Source organism: Lycorma delicatula, chromosome 1, assembly GCF_047948215.1.
Source record: "Lycorma delicatula isolate Av1 chromosome 1, ASM4794821v1, whole genome shotgun sequence".
Classification (NCBI taxonomy): domain Eukaryota; kingdom Metazoa; phylum Arthropoda; class Insecta; order Hemiptera; family Fulgoridae; genus Lycorma; species Lycorma delicatula.
In genome coordinates, this window is record NC_134455.1 from 42,577,485 (window position 1) to 42,585,828 (window position 8,344).

Here is an 8,344-nt window from a genome sequence, read left to right on the forward strand (position 1 = left end):
AGCTTGAAGGTTCACTTCCTAAATTTACATGTGGACTATTTTCCTGAAAATCTGGGTGCCGTTAGTGAAAAGACGGGTAAGAGATTTCATCAGGACGTGAAAGAAATGGAAAGAAGATATCAAGGAAAATGAACTACTACGATGATTGAAGAATATTGCTGGATGTTACACCAAGATGAACCATATAGAGAACATAGAAGGAAAACCGCAAAGCACCAGATTGCAAGCCCTCCAAAAAAACTTCGACACATGAAATAAAATTATTGTATTTTATAAGGTGAAGAATGGGAGTGGTTACCAAAGGCATGACATACCTCATAAAAATTAATTAAATAGTAAAAAATAAATTAATTTAAAAATGCTGTATAATGGAAATTAGGCTTATTTTGTGGCAATTTTCAATAGAAATTAAAAGGTCAATGACCCCATACCTGAGGATACCACTCAATTGTTTATTTGTAAGAATGCCGTAGTATTAGCCAAAAAAGTGTATATATTATATTAGTTTATTAAAAAAAAAGTGTATATCTATTTTACTGTATCACATCTTTGCAATTTTGTTTATTTTCAGATTCAACGCTAAAAAAAAAATATGTAAGTTAATTATCAAAAACCAAAAAACAACCATCATCACAGGCTTGTGTAATGTTTATATTTTTTAATTTAATAGTTTTGTTTTTTTATTATTTTACATAGGCAGAAAACAATGTGGAGTTGAACTGCATACTCGCAAATTTTTATGTTGGAAGGTAAGTGGTTGTACAGCACAGCATGGTTGTTTTTAGTTTAATTTTTTTTTTTACATAATACATCTAGGAAAGTAAAAGGATGTGAAATAATATGTTAGTAGCTAAATCATTAGTTTCCGTAAATCACAAACTTTAAAATCGTTAAAAGCCATAGTTTTCTATTAAATTGGTTACTACTACTCTTACTTATTGACTAAACTTTAGTAATTAGAACTCAAATTACAACAAAAATAAAGGGAAAAACTTTAATTATTTTATGTTACTTTTAACTATTTTTATCGTGATAAAATTTGTTTATTATAATTAGTTGAAGATGGCTGATATAACAGTTGTATGCACATTACACTGCTGTAGGAACCATAATAACAAAGTTTTAGATTCGTCTATACAGTTCAGTATTTAATTTTTTTTTTTGCCACTTATTCTTAAATAAAGTGTTAACATCAAATGGTAGATTTAGCAAGTAGTCTCATGGGTTGTACGACCATGACTATAAATATACAAAATATATGTGAAACATAATAATATGTGAGATAAAACCCTAAATAAATCCTAAAAGTATATATAATCGAACCAAACCTAACCTTCGCTTGCTAATCAAGGATAGTGAGCAAAGCGAGCATTGGTTAAGTTAACCTCATACACAAAATTTATATATTTTAATTTTATTTTGTATATTTATAGCGGTAGGTGGTGGTGGTGTAATATAGCCCATGATACCCTTGCCAAGTCTATCTTTCAACACAATACTGGCTTTTGTTGTCAGTTTTTATTTATAAAAATGGGATTATTTTCAATTATTGTAATAAGGATAGTTGATATCTGGTATATTGAGAGCTTGAATTGCAAAGAGTGTCAAAAGGAAATAAGAAAAATTTGTTCTAATCATAATGTGGAAGTCTTTCAAGTTGAATAATAATGATGTAATTATTAGATATAGTTTATATCATTCCTTCTTTAGAACTTGCCTTTTGTATATAAATATATAATTCATTAACATATTCACTACTTCGCTAATAAAATGGTAATAGTGTTAATTGAACGATTCTTGAAATTAATATGGTAAGTTTACCTATTTACCCCATCTTTGGGTGGGTTAAATTTCATTTAATATTAGATTTTATTATCGCAGTGGTCAATATGTTAATGAATGAATTATTTGAATTTTTTAAAAATTATGTTGTATTAACATACCGACCACCGTGCTGATTAAATTCAAAAAATAACTTCTCATCAAAACACAATATCAGAAAAACCTAAAAAATACTAATATCAATAGTCAACTTTCATAGGATCCTGCATCAGTCGCCACATAGTTCTATAATTACATCAAACAAATAACAAAGAAAAAATTAAAAATTTATAAACAAAAAACTAACGACAAAAAAATTTGACAAAAAAAGTGATGCAGGATTCCGCGAAAGTCAACTATTGGTATTAGTATATTTTAGGTTTTTCAATTGTGACTGAGGATGCAGGATCCTGCGAAAGTATTTGCACATTAAAATTATGGTAAGATATTTTTTACCTCTATATTCTGTACTAGATTGTTTACATTAATACAAAGTAATAATAAGAATCGTGTTCTAAATTTTGCCAGAAGTAATTTATCTAACGTAAATAGCACTTGGAAACTTAGATACTTGAGCTACTAAAACTCAAAACTTATAGAATTTGTGAAAGAAAACAGGTTTTAAGAGATCAAATTTTTTTTCAGAGATAAATCACTTTTTCTGAAAAAACACAAAACATAGATTCATTTTATTATCATCAGCGAAATATCATGTTATCAACTAACAAACCGATGGTGATAAGTATTCTAAACTTGTAGTAAGCTAATGCAATGTAACTTTTTTGTTTTCTTTTTTAAATGTGTTTTTTTTTATATAACACATTCTTCATTATGAATTTGCCTTACTATCTTGAAACAAACGACAGTTTTCAGATTTCCCCTTCACAAAATTTGCTTCTTAAACTCACAAATTTATCTCCAGATTTTAACAGCAGGTTAGTTTTTGGCTGTTAAGTTACACCACAAGTCATGGGACAATGATTTTAGCATTCTTTTAAGTTAGGTTATGCATGGCAACTAACACAAATATGACTGGAGTAATGTTGCCTATACATGACTGCCAATACAGACTCTGTATGCAATTCTCTGCCAAAGCACAAATCTCTGCCAAAGCTGAAACAAATCTTACATCTTACAAAAACGTACGTTGTAGAACTGATACAAATTATGTTCTATAAATTAGAAAAGCTGCTTTGACACCATACTTAAATGTACCATAAAGAGAGCTATTTGATTACAAATGTCTGTTCATGTCTAATGCAAAAAAATGAGTATGAAATAAAATTCCATACAAATTTTATTTGGAATTTTATGTCATGTAGTTGCGGCATATCAATCACATAAAGGCATTCACTGAGTTAATGCTTGTCTATGAATATATAGAGTAAGTGTAATTTTTTTAATATGTTATACAATAGTTTGTTAAATTAACCTTTTTGCACTCTTTTTTAATGATGTTTCATTTCAGATAGGAGGCACATAGAAAGGAAGAATTTGTAGACGTTATGTTAAATCTTGGATTCTCATGTATATTTGTGTCAAATAAATAAATTACTCGATGAGCATAAGTTGTAATTGTTTTATCTGTGTGTACAAAACTGCATTTTGTATATTAACAGCAATTTTTTTTTAACTAAGAATATGATCTACAAAAATATATAGTTACATAAATTTAATTAGAAATAAATATTATTAGATTTTTAAAAACATTATCTTTCATTTTTTATTTTTAAATGATTTAGTGTTGTAAAATTTCAACATTTTTTAAAATGATTAATAGAAATATTTATTGTATTTTAGTGTAAGTTTATTTAAATCAAAGCCAAAACAATACCGATTGATTTTAATGTTGCCCTCGCTTGCACATATATTTAAAAAGTAATCTTTAATTCAAAAATTTTAAAGCGCAGTTTAATTTTTATTTTAATAAACTTGTTTTATAGCTTTTTACCTAATTTTATTTAGTGAACTTATGACAAAAACATTGTGTTCAAATTTTAATGAAAAGTTAAAAAGCATTTTTCCATATGTTGATGTTAATCAGCAGTTGTATTTAGTTGTCTGATTTTTAGAGAATAACAATAAATTAAAAAATTAAATAAAAATAAAAATATCTATTCATTTATATGAAACCTGGAAGCTGATAGGAATTCTCCCTCTGTTGCTTCCCTATATACATTATGTGATTTTTAAAAAAAACTTTTCATAAAGAAAATTAAGTGCAGACCTCCTAAAATAAACAATAAAATTCCAAAATAATTATATAAATATAAAATCAACCAAAATAATGGCCATCATGAAAAACACAGTGGCAAAACTACAAATAAAAATAATAGACTGCACTCAGAGATCCCCCCTCCCCCTCCCCCCTTCGGTATCACACTCTTGACATATAGATAATAATGTATTTGTTAATTTCCATGAATTAGAAAAATATAACGACCCCCCCTTTTTTATAATTTGCTATTAGATTAGATGATACATATCACTATAATTAAGAGTTAGTAATAGCTGCTTGGTATCATTGAAAATTGCAGACTCTAGGTTAGGAGGGAATAAAAGCTGAAATAATAACTGAATTTAAACCTTTTATAAAGTAAGATAATAAATATTCTCTAATAATTTTATTAATTTACTTATTCTTTTAAATAAGAATTTTTTAATTTTGCATTATTTGATTTATCTTATGCGCCTGCCTAAACCATCTTAATTGTTATTTTCACAGAACTTTTTGGATGATTCTTATTATTTACTGTTGATATGATGTTGTTTCTCATGTCAATAAGGTGAAATTCCCTTTAATTTCTTCAACAAAATAACTAGAAATTACTACTGTGCTTACCTAAGTTGAATGCTTCAAATTCAATTTTTTGCAGGAAAATGAATTCTATGTAACATAGTTTGTAAACTTTTTTTTTACCTTTCTGTATCTAAATTTTATACAACAAATAATCTGATCAACAAATAAATATTTTCTATTATAAATTATATAATTTCTATTTGCATGTAATTTGCACTTTGGACATACAGTGATTTTTATTTTCTGATAAAGAAATATCTTATTCTGATTGTTACATTATACAGATCACATCATGAATGACCATTTGGTTCTTCATTCAAAGACATTATATCCATGTAATATATGTATTTTAAAAGCATAAATCTGGTAGATTTTCTCACTGATTATCTGATTGTATGCAGCAAGCTTCTCCTTCTACGCCTATGTGCTTTAGCATATTCTGCACAAAATTTTCTGTCCAAAACTCTTTAAAGGACATCAAACACTTTAAATTCCATGGTGGATTATCTCTGGCGATTCATCCTTAGTTTTTGAGGTCTTGTGGAAAAATTTTGATTTGTAAGGTTTAAGGTATCGCCATAAAAACATAAAAAACACAGGGATTGGCTGAGAGTTCTTGGGACTAACTGGTCAGGGAGTATCACCAAAATGGGAAATAAGATTTTCAGGGACCTAACATTCGGCTTTTCAGCAATATCAACTTATGTTGACCTTGATTTATCTAGTAGTGTAGCTCTTAGTTCCATTATTTTGATGTATTTATTCAAAGATTTTCATTTCTTTAAATTGAAGTTGTATAAATGCTGAGGTAGTGTAAGTATACTGTACTGTAGATTTTCTTGGCTCTGCTGTGAGTTTTTTGACTAGTATCAATAATTTTTAATACTGTTTCTATTAATCTATTTTCTTAGTCTCCCTAATATGTACCAAAAGAAAAATTTTAATAAATTTTGTTGGAAATGTAACATCCTATAATTTACTGGGATACAAAAGTATCAAGATGGAGATGAAGCCCTAGAAAAAAATTTAAGAGAAAATATTTTTTTACATTTAATTTGCAATTAAGAATTAGTCAAATAGTTAAAAAATATTCAACACGGTAACTATAAATAATTGTTATCTAACTGTAAAATGTTAAAAATAATATTTAATATTTAATTTTACTAAAAGATTGAAGCGCTTAATCTTAAAAATGGTAAAATTGTCAACTATTTTCCTCGTTATTCCAAAAATACTCTGATAATTCAAAAGTTATTTAATGCTATATTTAGTGTAAAAAAAACTTGTTTATGATGACTTCATGACTTGTAATCTGATGGACAAGTGATATCCAGATAATGTTAGACCAGAATACTGCTTTTTGTCCAGGTGAAGTTAGACAGATAATGTAGTGCCTTTGTAGTTCTGCCGTTCCCTTTTTACTAACAATATAATGCAGTATTCAACGTGCTAGTTTTATAGTTATAATACTACGCACTGTGCACAATAAAAGCCTGCCCGCACTCGTTTTAGTTAATAAACAAAAGGCAATATGTAATTCACTGAATCTGAGGGAGAAGGTTATATCATAAAAAGTTTTAAAGATTTTATAAAAATAAATTCCTCTAATTTTTAAAATCTGATTAAAGAGCTAGAGGTTTGTTATAAAATCTTCATTTCAAATTTATTATTTAACCCAAAAGTGATAAATCTCTGTTAAGCAGTAATTAATAAGTTTTAAACAAAAAAAATTTTTTTTTTTTTTTTTTGTCTTCAGTCATTTGACTGGTTTGATGCAGCTCTCCAAGATTCCCTATCTAGTGCTAGTCGTTTCATTTCAGTATACCCTCTACATCCTACATCCCCAACAATTTGTTTTACATACTCCAAATGTGGCCTGCCTACACAATTTTTTCCTTCTACCTGTCCTTCTAATATTAAAGCGACTATTCCAGGATGCCTTAGTATGTGGCCTATAAGTCTGTCTCTTCTTTTAACTATATTTTTCCAAATGCTTCTTTCTTCATCTATTTGCCGCAATACCTCTTCATTTGTCACTTTATCCACCCATCTGATTTTTAACATTCTCCTATAGCACCACATTTCAAAAGCTTCTAATCTTTTCTTCTCAGATACTCCGATTGTCCAAGTTTCACTTCCATATAAAGCGACACTCCAAACATACACTTTCAAAAATCTTTTCCTGACATTTAAATTAATTTTTGATGTAAACAAATTATATTTCTTACTGAAGGATAGTTTAGCTTGTGCTATTCGGCATTTTACATCGCTCCTTCTTCGTCCATCTTTAGTAATTTTACTTCCCAAATAACAAAATTCTTCTACCTCCATAATCTTTTCTCCTCCTATTTTCACATTCAGCGGTCCATCTTTGTTATTTCTACTACATTTCATTACTTTTGTTTTCTTCTTGTTTATTTTCATGAGATAGTTCTTGCGTAGGACTTCATCTATGCCGTTCATTGTTTCTTCTAAATCCTTTTTACTCTCGGCTAGAATTACTATATCATCAGCAAATCGTAGCATCTTTATCTTTTCACCTTGTACTGTTACTCCGAATCTAAATTGTTCTTTAACATCATTAACTGCTAGTTCCATGTAAAGATTAAAAAGTAACGGAGATAGGGAACATCCTTGTCGGACTCCCTTTCTTATTAGGGCTTCTTTCTTATGTTCTTCAATTGTTATTGTTGCTGTTTGGTTCCTGTACATGTTAGCAATTGTTCTTCTATCTCTGTATTTGAACCCTAATTTTTTTAAAATGCTGAACATTTTATTCCAGTCTACGTTATCGAAAGCCTTTTCTAGGTCTATAAACGCCAAGTATGTTGGTTTGTTTTTCTTTAATCTTCCTTCTACTATTAATCTGAGGCCTAAAATTGCTTCCCTTGTCCCTATACTTTTCCTGAAACCAAATTGGTCTTCTCCTAACACTTCTTCCACTCTCCTCTCAATTCTTCTGTATAAAATTCTAGTTAAGATTTTTGATGCATGACTAGTTAAACTAATTGTTCTGTATTCTTCACATTTATCTGCCCCTGCTTTCTTTGGTATCATAACTATAACACTTTTTTTGAAGTCTGATGGAAATTCCCCATTTTCATAAATATTACACACCAGTTTGTATAATCTATCAATCGCTTCTTCACCTGCACTGCGCAGTAATTCTACAGGTATTCCGTCTATTCCAGGAGCCTTTCTGCCATTTAAATCTTTTAATGCTCTCTTAAATTCAGATCTCAGTATTGTTTCTCCCATTTCATCCTCCTCAACTTCCTCTTCTTCCTCTATAACACCATTTTCTAATTCATTTCCTCCGTATAACTCTTCAATATATTCCACCCATCTATCGACTTTACCTTTAGTATTATATATTGGTGTACCATCTTTGTTTAACACATTATTAGATTTTAATTTATGTACCCCAAAATTTTCCTTAACTTTCCTGTATGCTCCGTCTATTTTACCAATGTTCATTTCTCTTTCCACTTCTGAACACTTTTCTTTAATCCACTCTTCTTTCACCAGTTTGCACTTCCTGTTTATAGCATTTCTTAATTTCCGATAGTTCCTTTTACTTTCTTCATCACTAGCATTCTTATATTTTCTACGTTCATCCATCAGCTGCAATATATCGTCTGAAACCCAAGGTTTTCTACCAGTTCTCTTTATTCCGCCTAAGTTTGCTTCTGCTGATTTAAGAATTTCCTTTTTAACATTCTC

The 8,344-nt window shown here is 29.0% G+C and overlaps 1 long non-coding RNA gene across 5 annotated transcripts in view; it reads left to right on the forward strand.

The window, feature by feature from the left end:
- LOC142317659 (uncharacterized) overlaps nt 1-3,750 on the forward strand; it is a 48,769-nt gene extending 45,019 nt beyond the window's left edge. For 4 of the 5 annotated variants that reach the window (XR_012754764.1, XR_012754763.1, XR_012754765.1 and 1 more), the window contains exons 3-4: nt 697-749; nt 3,290-3,749. This is a non-coding gene — a long non-coding RNA (uncharacterized LOC142317659). Of the gene's footprint in view, nt 1-696; nt 750-3,289 lie in introns of all 5 variants that reach the window. The other variant, XR_012754762.1, reaches the window with a different exon arrangement.
- The last annotated feature ends 4,594 nt before the right edge of the window (nt 3,751-8,344 follow it).